At 41.6% G+C, this 12,147-nt stretch overlaps 1 long non-coding RNA gene across 1 annotated transcript; it reads right to left on the bottom strand.

Annotated features, from left to right (window-relative positions):
• Positions 1-525: 525 nt before the first annotated feature.
• On the bottom strand, positions 526-11,556 carry LOC126652833 (uncharacterized). Its single transcript, XR_007632065.1, has 4 exons — positions 11,430-11,556; positions 4,842-4,886; positions 3,270-3,450; positions 526-648 (listed from the first exon to the last, which is right to left on the bottom strand). It is a non-coding gene; the product is annotated as an uncharacterized LOC126652833 (long non-coding RNA).
• Positions 11,557-12,147: the final 591 nt, after the last annotated feature.

Below are 12,147 nucleotides of genomic sequence, written 5' to 3' on the forward strand. Positions count from 1 at the left end.
AAAGTCCTACCAAGTCCTACCAAGACAGAGCTTGTTCTCATGAGTTGTTTGAAAATCAATCTCCTCCTGATTTCCTGAGTCATTTCTGGATAGTGATAAATAATAAATAAGAGGTTCAGTATTATCTCATTATCAATAGTGGTTTTTTTCAAAAGTATAGATTTTTGTTAGCCTATGGCATTGTGCCAATGGACCTAAAAATTCACAAGATATTTTAGTGACTTAAAATCACTAAACTAACATCTGACAGAGTCCTGTGGGAGTTGTTTGATGGTTTAAGTTGTGCTGATAGTGATGGATAGCTGCTTCAGGCATCAGGCCTTCCAGAGTGAATTATCACTCTCTCAGAAAAGTCAGGGTACTGAGGAAGGTGAGCGTGGAAAGTCAGGTCCCTGTGAATGAGTTCAGCCCTCCTTGGTGGACACACAGCCTCCTGTAGGGTGTAGGAAGCCCTGTCCTCTCTGCTGGGACTTTCCCTCAAAGAACAGCGTCTTGCCTTGCTGGGACCTGGCACTGACCTGTTACCTGGACATCAGAAGAAGCAGATACTTTCAGGCCAATGCAGTCAGTCCTGCCAGCAAGAGGCACCCAAGGCAAAGAACCCGAGCTGTCTGCGTGTTGAAGGGATGTGACACCAAACACGTCTGCCTGTAATTAGGGAGATAGAGAGACTGAGAGCTGTGGGGTTTTTAGTTTAACACATCATTAACAAGAAACAAGCTTCAATTTGAAAGAAAAAGAGAGAAGACAAACATTAAAATTGTTTTCAATCATTTAAGTTACATAGTTCTCACTCCAGAAGCTTTGATCATGTATAATCCTGTTGAAGGGCTGACTTGCAATCAGCCTCACGTACATTATGCTGCAATGCTGCGGCACTAGTGCATGACAGAAATTTATTTTCCATTAATTCATTCTTTGCTGGAAATATAAACACTCTATATGCTCAACAGCCCAAAAAAATGAATGTTATCGCTTTTTAAAATTGCCCTTTAATGAGAATTTTGCTTGCTATTAAAAAAATCTCAGTGCCTGAGGACCATCTTTCAAATGCTGACACATCTATTTTCAACACCAACAGTGTTGAACAATCAAAACAAAATCATCCCAGACACTGCTTTTAGTAAAAGCAACCATGTTTTTTAACCGATGAAAATAGATGTTTATAGCATCTGTGAACCAGGACTGATTTTAAAGTAGCTTTTCACTGAGCTTATGAACATTTTCACGTCTGCTCCAGTGAAGGCTGTGCAAAAAAAAATGGCACGGTTGTTTTCTAAAGAAAAGGTCTGCTTTTCTAAAAAGGCTGTTTTTAAGGTGACAAAAAAAGAAAAAAAGGTAGGAAAGTCTGCAGTGAACTGAGTCACAGAATCCATGCAAATACTGATGACGTGAAAGGCACAAATAGACATCTCTTTGCTTTATCTCCTGAGCTCACGTGGGGTCTGATGCTCTGCAGCACCCACAGGCTCAGCTGGAATTAAGGATGGCCATCCTTTGGAAAGATCAGAGCCGGTCACTCTCATCACAGACCTGATGAACCAGCATCATCTCATTGCCCAACAGCCCATCCAGACAGCAGAGAGACCCTCGGTGGACACGAAAGCAAAGGGAAGAGAAGGGTTGTTGGAAAATGTCCAGCGGATTGCACGTGCTGTTATGTTGATGATCCGTGCGTGTGGAACACTGACAGGGTTGGGCAGAGCTCTCAGCACCTGCAGGATGAAACATTTCCTCAGGCAGGGATAGTCCAACTGCAGGAGGGGGCTGAACACGCCCTGGTGTGTGGGAAAGGCTCCTGCAAATCCCAGTCACGGCCAGTGCACCCAGCTCTGGCAGCAGAGAGGAGACATTTGTAAGAGCTTCTGTATATTAACAAAGCACCTAAATCAGGAATAACTGACAGCACAGCTGTGCTCTGCAAAGGAAGAATGGAGTTCAGACTGCTATCAGTTCTACAGAACGTTAACTAAATCTGGATTATCACACCTGGAGTTTTTCATGTAGACTTGTGAGATCAAGAGCTTCAGGCAGTCAGGATCTCAAAGGACATAGTTACCCGGAACTGTTGATACAAATCTTGTGTTTCAGGATTAAAAACCCTTCTTCCCAGCTGTGCAAACTTAAAGCATTACAGGAGAAACAGAACAAATCCTTATCTTACTTTTATACATAATGATAGCTTCTGGTGACTGATATTATATACCTGTGGAAGCTGGATTTATTCCATTTTTTCCTTCCTGTTTTCCACTTTCTTCTTCATCCCATGCTAGGAGATGGGAGGGGGAAAACCTTTCAGCTTATTCTATCTATAAATGTTGAACTGCAAGGTATTTTGGGAAAATTCCAAACACACAGAAAGTAGCACTGTTGCTGATGAAGGAAATGGCTGAATAGCCACTGAAAGATGCTGGGATTATTGTGTGTAGCAAAAGTGCAAAAGCAAACATTTCCTCAGACTTCCAGGTTTAATGTCTGCTTTTTCGTAGCTCTTTACAGATCTATGATAAATTCTTTGGCTTACCACTTAGTGTTAGGCCTGGCTATGGTTAAGTGGGTAATTTTTGACTGCCACTATTAATGTAAAGAACATTTCTCTATTCATGGCAGTGGGGTTGGAAGCAGATGATCTTTAGGATCCCTTTCAACCCAAACCTCTCTATGATTCTATGTAAAAAAAAAAAAAAAAAAAGGCTAACTAAATTAATTGTTCTGGTTTTCTCCATCATATTGGGGAAAGGGATAACATGCACATGAGCACATTCACACATAAACTATGAATAATCTTCATGAGAATTCATATTTTCATTGTATTCTAGTAGGATACAGAAATACCACGTCTAAAAATATTTCATTTTGTCCTTCTGATGTCCCGTGGTGGTGTTCTGAGAGGAGCTAGAGAGCTATAGGCAGTCATGTGTGTTTTTGTAACTGTTTTATTCTAATTTTATATTGCAATGGAAAAAAACAATGAAAGTAGGACAGAAATTAAGTTCAGGAAAAAAAGATTTTACCTGCACTCAGTTGTCAGTGATGTTTGTTCACATCACAAAACCTGCTTTGCTGTAATTAATTGTGATGAGGGGGTGGGGGTGAGGAAAAGATAAAAAAATCTCTGCATTTATCACTGGATAATGCATTTTAGCCATTTGGCAGCATATTAGGATACTTTTTCCCCCAGACATTTGCATTTGTTTTGTAACAAAGCTTTCTTTTCTTAAATCAATACTGGGCAAAAGAATAGAAATTAAACATTTTTTGAAACTTACTTGACTTAAATGAAAAACAATCAGTCTGATAAAATAAATATTCTTCAGGAAAATGTATCATCTACTTTCCTCCTCCCAAGATCTGCTGATGGTATTGTACAGTAACTAATTAGAGCTCACAAGAAAAGCGGATTTTTATTTATTTTGGTTACTGGCTTTGTTGTTCATCTGAAAGAGGAAGCTGAAAAAAAAAAAGTGATATTAAAGAAAACAATGCTTTCTATATTATTTATCCAGAAAATAAATTGAAAATAACGCAACATAAAACTGTGCTGTTATCACACAAAAGTTCACTGGCGCTGCATTTGTAATGACCCGTCCGGGGTTTTTGCATAGCCAGGGAGGTTTCACAGGAAACATCTAATAATGTACCTACTGGAGATGCACAGGAATAATTTAGGAAACCCTATATATTCCCAGCACACCGCTGAGAACAGCATCAAGAAATACTTTCTTTCCTGGTTTAATTTCCAGCATATCTGCTTGCACGAACTGTGCACTACTTCATTATGGATAAATACATATTTTTTTTCCCCTACAGGCAATCACCACATAACAGATAGAGGCTGCAGACCTTAACCATGCATAAATAAATAGTGCCATAAGGACTTGCTACTGAGACTGTGTTTTCTGATATTCAAAAACACATTCTCCTGCTCTTTTGTTAGATCTCTAATTTCACTGTGCACCTAAAAACACAGGACAAGGAACCAAGACAGACCCTCACACTTTGGGAAACCCATATATGCCCACAGCACAGAGAATTAGTGGCTCATAAAATCACTAGGAAAGTGTCCAGTCAGGGTTTGATACCAATCTGTGTCTATTAGGCATACACTGGAACTTCAGGGTAACCTTTTTTACTACACTGCTTAATATTTTGTCCTCAATACCACCAGGCCAGTTCAAACACTGAACCAAAAAATAAATCAGTTCAATCTGAAGCAAATGTATACAAATCCATTTTCCTTGTTTAAGCAAAAAGGTCATTTGCACACAAAATATTCTGACTGATGTGCAACAAAGCAAGCTGCTCTCAAAGACTGAAGTGTGAGATTATATTGCAAGAAACAGCTTATCAAGGGTGCCTACAGATCCACTCTCCACCAAGCCAAGAATTTTACTGTATTTCAGTGGAATAATTGTTGTCTTGCACATTGTCCAATTCCGGCCATGAACTGGTGTATGATACAAACTGGTGACATCAAGGAGAGAAGACAAGCCCTGCATGAAAAGAGTTTGCAATTACTCTCCTCATCTGCTCTACTGGTGTCTGAAGTAAAGATGAAGTACCAATTACAAAGGACCTAAAGAATGAGGAGGAATAGGTCTCCCTGGTACCTGGAGCCCTGTTTCTAAGGGTAAGGAAATTGGAATCTGTCTGCTGAGTTCTGTCCTCACAACCTGGCTGTCTAAATAGTATCTTGTAGCACTGTGAAGTGCCACAGATGGTAATAAGCTGGAACTTCAGATTGAAAATATGTACAATACGAGCAGAGACTACACAAATTGAAATTCCATCATCTTAAAATTATCTGAGGAGGGAGGCAGTGGTGCAATTAAAGTACTTACATTTTTGAATAGGATAAATGAGGTCAACTCAAGTTGCTATGTGCACTGCAAAAAAAAGAGGAAAAAAAAGGAATGTAATTGTTAGTTAAATAAAAAATAAACTTGGAGCAGATGTTTCTAACTACTTTTTCATGTAGAGAATTACAGTGAAAATGTAGCTGTATCAAACACAGAAAAAATTACTAGCTCATTCAAGAAAGAACTTAAAAAGAAAACACACAGGCAATAGGCTATAGAAAGAACCTGGAAGTATTATTTTTAGATGACTGAATTACAGCCATTAAAAAAGTGGTTTTTTCCAGTTCTCACTCAGCCTTTACTTTCCATAAATTAATAACCTACATTCTGGCAGAAATAAAACTCTATTGCCCATTTGCCCCCGAAAACCAGGTGAAAAATGTCTGCTCAGTCACACCAATAAATGCAGGCTCTCGGTACCCCAGCTCTGGTAACCGTCTGTGAAAGTAGATGTTTGTTTCAAGCACTCCTGTTTGTTTTACACTCAAGTCATTTTATGCCATTAATGCCCACTTATAAAGATGCAGAAGACTAGATATAGTCTTCTAGATATAGATATAGAAGACCAGATATAGTCTTCTCCAGAAGTGATGGCAGTTTTCATGGAACAGCGTAATTTTCAGTACAGAAGAAAGAACAAATCAGTGCTTTAATGACAGAGTAGATACTGAGATTACACACAGCAGGTCAGCGAAACCTGCCTGGATTTCAAAAGAACAGTGCACAAACTGAGATTTTAAGAGTAGAATGAACTTTCCTTGACTTCTCCGCTGTCCTTGCACAACACATCAGGAAATGTTCCTCACACACCCCACTTTGTACCTCCAGTACCAACTGAAACACTAAACAACAAATTCAGCAAATACTAAACAGCATCAAACACCGTTCAACAGCTGTTTGCCACTTCACCAGGAGTCAGCCTTGACCATGCAATCAGGTCATGCCAGAGCAGAAGCAGTGCCAACCCCATGTGCTTTACAAAACTCCCTTCAGATCTTCCGCGAGGTCAGGAACGTTGCCAGTCACACGTCACAGAATGGATGGTGGTGCTTCTTCCAGGAGTCTGAGCCCTGTGGTCCAGACACCCATTGCCTCTGCCATCACTGGCCTTCCATATCATCTCCAGCACCGCTGAAATGCAGAGAACTTTCAAACGACAGCTGACTCCCTGGAGTCCTTCTCTGAAAAGGCCTGCTCTTTCCCAAGATTACTGGTGATATTTTGACACGCAGAACACTTGGCATACACGGAATGCATATATTGGTATCCATGCCAAAAGAAAAAGTCAAACTATTCATTTGAAAATTTAGTTCTTAAACTTTCCAGCTTTCCCTAAGAGATGCAAGTCAAGATGTTCTGTTGCCTGAGGGAGATCAAGAGCATCGCTGTGATTTCTTTATTTTATTCCTCTAAACAGTTCCTACCTGGCACGTCTTAAAAGTCAATTCAAACTGAACCTGAACACCCAAAGGCACAGCTGAATTTCTGTGCCAGAGAGCTGTGCTCAGGCCATGCCCTCCATCATTACTAACCAGATTCCAAAGGCAGCTCCCATGTCAGCAGAAGGCCAGTATTGCTTCAGCAGGTGATTTATACCCGGCTCAGAAATTTTCATTGTGGTGCTGTTGAGTCTCCACCCTTGGAGATACTCAAAAGCCATCTGGAGGTGGCCAGCTTGAGAGGGGGTTGGAGAAGGTGACCTCCAGAAATGCCTTCAGCCTCCAGCATTCTGCATAGTATAACTATCAAAGGCTTAATAGGCTTTAGTGGTCTACATGAAGCACTTTTTACTGAATTTCAACCCACAGGTTGGATGTTTCTTCCTTTCTCAGGCCTTAACCTGTGTCTTTCCTTCTCCATTTGAATCTTCACGATTGCACCCTGGGTTGTATGAATGAAACTATCACGCACATAGAGACCATTTCAAGTTTAAGATTCCCCATATGGCGCTTGGTACCTCGGCTCCTTGAGTGGCAATTTTCAAGTCATTATTCTGATGGATATTATTCTTTAGGTTTCTTTGTGATAATTTTTTTTATGTGTGATTTCCCCTTTATTTACTATATTTTATTGTAAGCTGCTAAGAACAGCAGGAAGCCAAAAAAGAAAAAAGTTCCAGTGGTACTTTTGCCTACAGTTGGAGAAGCTGATTATGTGCCATCTGACCCTCAAACTGGGATCTTTTCTAGCTCTCCAGAAGAATCAAAAAGTCTTCATTTTGCCTACCAAAGGAATTTGGTGAACAAAGATTTCCAAAACAACTAAGATTTGCTAAAAAAAAAAAAAAAAAAAAAAACCTAAATCAATATAATCACCAATTCTGCAAAGTCTATATCCTGATTCTCAGTATTACCTTGTTAACTAAACATGAAGGGTTCTAATATGGCTTTCAGGTTTTGGAAACAGGAAAGTGAACATGAGGGCCAAAGGAGAGCCATGGCCCAGCAGAGTGTCTTTCACAGGCTCCAAAACATTCCTGTTCAGATGAAACCTGAAACACTGGCATTGTTTTCTTGCCCTGAAGTAGCTGATTTCATCTAAATATTACACGGTCCTGTGGGAACTGGAAGGGTGAAAGCAGGAGGCAACTTCAAAAAAGAAAAGATTTAGGATTTTCAGGGCAGGGTTTATCGCTTTGTTCTACATCATTAATTATACATATCAAGCATCTGATCTGACAGTTTTCTAGTGCTTTGTAGCTTAGGTGAATCTTTTCCCTGGGGTGGGGGGGGAAGGAAAGAGAAATTAAAAACTTGCCAGGGTTTAAACACAGAAGGAGAGATCCTGTCAGGACTTTTTTTTTTTTTTTTGGGTCCATACAGTTGCTGACCAAAATTTTTCAAAGCAAAAATTTGTGTCTAAAACCCAGATCCTTAAATTCACACTTCAGAAACGTAAAGGAGAAGGTTGACATAATGCCGAGCAGCCAGTAATCCCACAAATGCCAGAGAACTGCTGAATGCAGTGCAGGCTGAAAAATCAAGCCAGCAAACTGCAGATACTACATTTTCAGGTTTTCATGAAGATACAGTTGTTGAAAATTCTCAGATTAGTTGGAGACTAGAGCTGTGGTTATCCTACTGTAGGAAAAGGAAAATGTGTAACTCAAATTTAGATGCTAAAATTGAGGCCTAGGAAAACTTGCTTCCCAGCTAACTCTCAGTCTAAGATTTGGCACTTCACCTGTAAAATGGCTGCAACATTTTTTCCTACCATTTCTGCTGAGCTCAGAAGGTCTCCAAAGGCCCAACTCCTTTACTTTGCTTATGAAATTTATATGCATTTATATGCCCCATTTATATGTACACTGCTTCAGTGTACACCAGAATAATATCCTTAGGGAACATAGACTAGTGCAGACCTACTTCTTAAAAATCAGACCTGATTATTCAAAGAAAAGTCAATCTTAGCTGATCACCTCCTTAGCCCCCTTTCCCCTCCCTGCAGCCTGCCTTTGTTGGGTGCCCATCCCTCAGACCAGACCTGTCGGTGCCTCAGGCAGGCACGGTGTTACACCTTCTTCAACCCCCACCCAGCCAGTGGAATAACGTGGCTCTGTGATTTTGGTGACAGAGAGGCTGTGGGCTTTGGATCCTTTGTTTGGTTTAGGACCTCACAGCTGAGGAGACTTTGCTGTTAGGACCTGTCTGAGCACCGTCCCAGCGCATCCCGGGACGGTCCTGTCTCAGCCAGTTTTGAGTTCAGTGATTTATGGGAGCGATTTTAGGCTTCCCAAACGTACCACCTATTAACAGGCAGCTTGACAATCAGCAGGCTGCTGCCCTGTAGCTTTGATTGAGGTGCATCATCCTCACGCTCCACCACAGCCCAGGAGCAGCGTGGCAGCTGCCGAGCCCCGTATCCAAAGTCCCGGTTTGCAGAGCACCCGGGCAGCAGTCACTCCTCATCAGGGTTCACACCTCTTCCCTGCACCCCCAAGCCTTGTTTTTGGAACATCTGACGCCAAGCTGCCCCTCGCTGTATTTAACAAGTAGCTTTTGTTTCAGCAGCTTCCCTGCTGATCTCACGCCGGGGTGCGATGGCTGCTGACGGGGTGAGCCCCTCCGTGGAGCTGCTGCTGCTGCAGAGGACCTTCAGCTTAAATGGAAGTGACAGCACTTCAGCGAGGCCCAGCGCACATTCCTTGACTGGGTATAGATTCACAAAGAGAAGTAATTCTTGCCGCTGTCATAAAACACTGCTTTTCTCAAACGTCAGCACCATATGGCCCCGTCGCCAATAGAGCAGCTGCTACCACCATCTACTGGCAGGCGCATAGAAGTGAGAGAACAGAGGGAGTTTATTGCCTTGGAGTGGATCTCACCTCAAAAAACAAATAAAAAAAGGAATATTGGTTTACGATCATCTTTGAGATGTACACTAGGCAGTGCCACACTAATGACAGCTCTCCAGTCGTAGTGGTGGGGAAGAGCCTGAAGATCGAGCTTCCAGGTAAAGCCTGCTCTTTCCCTGCAGCCCACAGATGGTACTTCACTGGTCAGTTCTGCCTTGCAGCAAGAGGAAGCCTGGCTGTTCTGCTCTCTGCTCCACTTTGACTGGGAAAACAGCACCAGGAGAGCAGAAAGGGCGTTGCATCTGGATGAGGGCTAGAAACACAGTCCTGAGAGAAGACTTGTGTATCCTGGAGGAATTCAGATTAGATGGAGCTCTGTCAATGTTAAAAAGTAATTGGGAATTATAAAGGAATTAAAAAAAAAAAAAAGATTGTGCTATATTACTATGATTCACTGAAAGTCTAATCTAAATATTATCAAATAAGAACAACCTCTTTTCCAGTCTGTTGGGAATTAAAGCCAGCATTAGGTAGAGTGTATTGAAAGGGAAGCTTGTTACTTCGTAAAAACTTTTCTGGTTTGCCTGTAAAACTGCCTTTCCTCAGAAGGATGATTGTGCAGTTGACTTCAACATACTAAGCACAGATTCCTGGGAGGTTTTTAAGCTTTAACATTATTCAGTCTAAAGGAACATGCAGGAAAATAGCATCTTAATTTAGGAAATCACAGAGATTTCCCCGTTTTTCACTGACACTGACTGAAAATTAATTGAGGGTCTCTGATCAGGTGAATAAATTAATGCTGTTGTATTCAATCACTTTTAGCTGTGTTCTCTGCATAAACCACGTCCAGAAGAGGTGTTAGCTAAGAGACTTAATTCCAATTCCCTTACTTGACAATTTAAAACAGATCAAGATGATTTTATGCTCATTTACAGATTATCACAAGGGATCATAAAGAAATGCACCAACACCTATGTCAGAATCAGGTATTCAGACTCACAACCAGACAAACCAAACCCCTCACCCCTCAGTTCTTCTTGAGCAGTGCATGGATCATCTTTGCTCTACCTAAAGGACAAATGACAGCCCAGATCTTGCCTTCTACATAAATGTGAAGATGTCTGACAACCGGTCACTCTCTTGAAGAGACTATCCCATTCGAGGCAGTAGTCATCAACTTTCAGGCTTCCAGACAGTGATGCTGATTCATTACCACTTAAATCTTCACAGTCTCTGCTATCCTTTACTGGATAGAGGGCAGAAACTACAGCTGAATGCCAAGGAGTAGGAACTGGTACAAACATGATGTAACACAGTGAAGTTCTGAGCCAGGATCTGTTGAACCAGCCAAATTGCATCCCAGTGAACTATTTGAAACCATAAAACCATCAGTTCTGATAAGTTGTACTCTGCATCAGTGCCCAACACCAAGTACTGCCAAGACGTCTTCCTATATTTCACCTAAAGTAACCCAGGCATTTGGAAGCTTCCAGAGACAGCACAGACCCCCTCTGCCTGATTCCATCAGCTGAGAAAACACCAGTGCTCCCACAATTCACTGCATTCCTTGAGAGACTGTGATACTTTTTATAAATTTTACCCAAAAAAGTGGTGATCCAGACCAAGTTCTGCACAGTCTCAGGACACAGCCCCTTGATCACCGTTCTGCTTCACTCAGGAGACAATTCTTTTCTTCCCTGAAGTGGCAGGTTTGTTGAAGAAACCCACCCTCGGGTGAGAGTTGTATCAGCTGTTGCTTTAGGACTCATGATGAAATGACAGCTTGGATCTAAGATGGGAAAACATCCCCACCCTTTGTTTTGTGTGCCAGCTACCTGTCAGTGCTACTGTCCTAAAACATATATGGAGTCCTAACCACTGAGATACAAAAGTCAGTGAGATCCAGGCCTAAATTTGGAGAGTTCACCAGTAAAACAATATTAAGGGCTGCAGAGTCTGTGTCGTGAAGTGGCTGCTGCTTCTGCCTCGCTCCCATTTGCTCTTGAATCCCATCCTGACAGCTCTGTAACCAGTCTGAGTCTGGTCAGTGCTCCCACACACTTGCTGTATGTACAACAACCGCGCCCCATGTCTGCCTCACTTCTTTTTCCCTTCCCCAAATATCAGCAGCCCTCTCTTCTTTCCAGGCTCCCTTCCCTGGCACCTCCTGGGGGCACTGCCTTTGTTTTGGGCCACAGCCACTGGGGCTTATGGGTGAGTTCTCATTTAAAAGAAAATCGTTCAACTTTCTTTGATGAACACATACAACTGACCTGTTTCTTCCCGTGCCAGAGGGCAAAATACCAGCACGTGACAATTCTGACAGTTCTCCAGGAAGTATCTGAGAAGTAAAAAAACAAAAGAATTGTCAGAGCCTCTGCAAATAATGCAATTTCTCTGATGTTTTGTAGTTTGTTTATTTTGCAGCTAAGGTTAGAAAACAGAGTAAATAATTCTGGCTTTTTCTCCTTTTTCCCACTTCCTTTTAAAATGCCATCGCAAACAGTGTTATTTCTTGAGAAAACCCGTTACTTTGCTTTAATATTTTTGGCTTTTCACACAGTCAGGTGTTCCAAGGAATGTTGTTTCCTTGCATGAAAAAGCCGAGATATCCCAAACATTTTATTTGGTTTCTGCACCTATCCTTAAAAGCTAATTGTTTTTTGTTCTTCCTCCAAGCCCTGCTCTGGATTTTAATCATCTGTGACTGCAGGAAGGTAGTTTTGTGGTAAAAGCACAGGCAGGGTTATAGCCTTGATTCTCTGTCACAATTACATGGCTTCCCATATGTCCTATTTCTTGGCTTAATTCTGACCATATAAACCCCGTCAGATGCTGCAGGTACACGGTGTCTCCATTTTCTACTCATTATTTCATGAAGGCATTCAGCACACCATGGATTTGAGCTTCGCTGGTGCCAACAGCTCCCAGCTGGGTGAGAGAACAGAACCCAGCTCTCTGTGCTTGTATCTTCTTTAATAAAGAAAATTG

This window comes from Myiozetetes cayanensis, unplaced genomic scaffold (genome assembly GCF_022539395.1).
Source record: "Myiozetetes cayanensis isolate MyiCay16 unplaced genomic scaffold, myiCay2020 scf9, whole genome shotgun sequence".
NCBI lineage: Eukaryota > Metazoa > Chordata > Aves > Passeriformes > Tyrannidae > Myiozetetes > Myiozetetes cayanensis.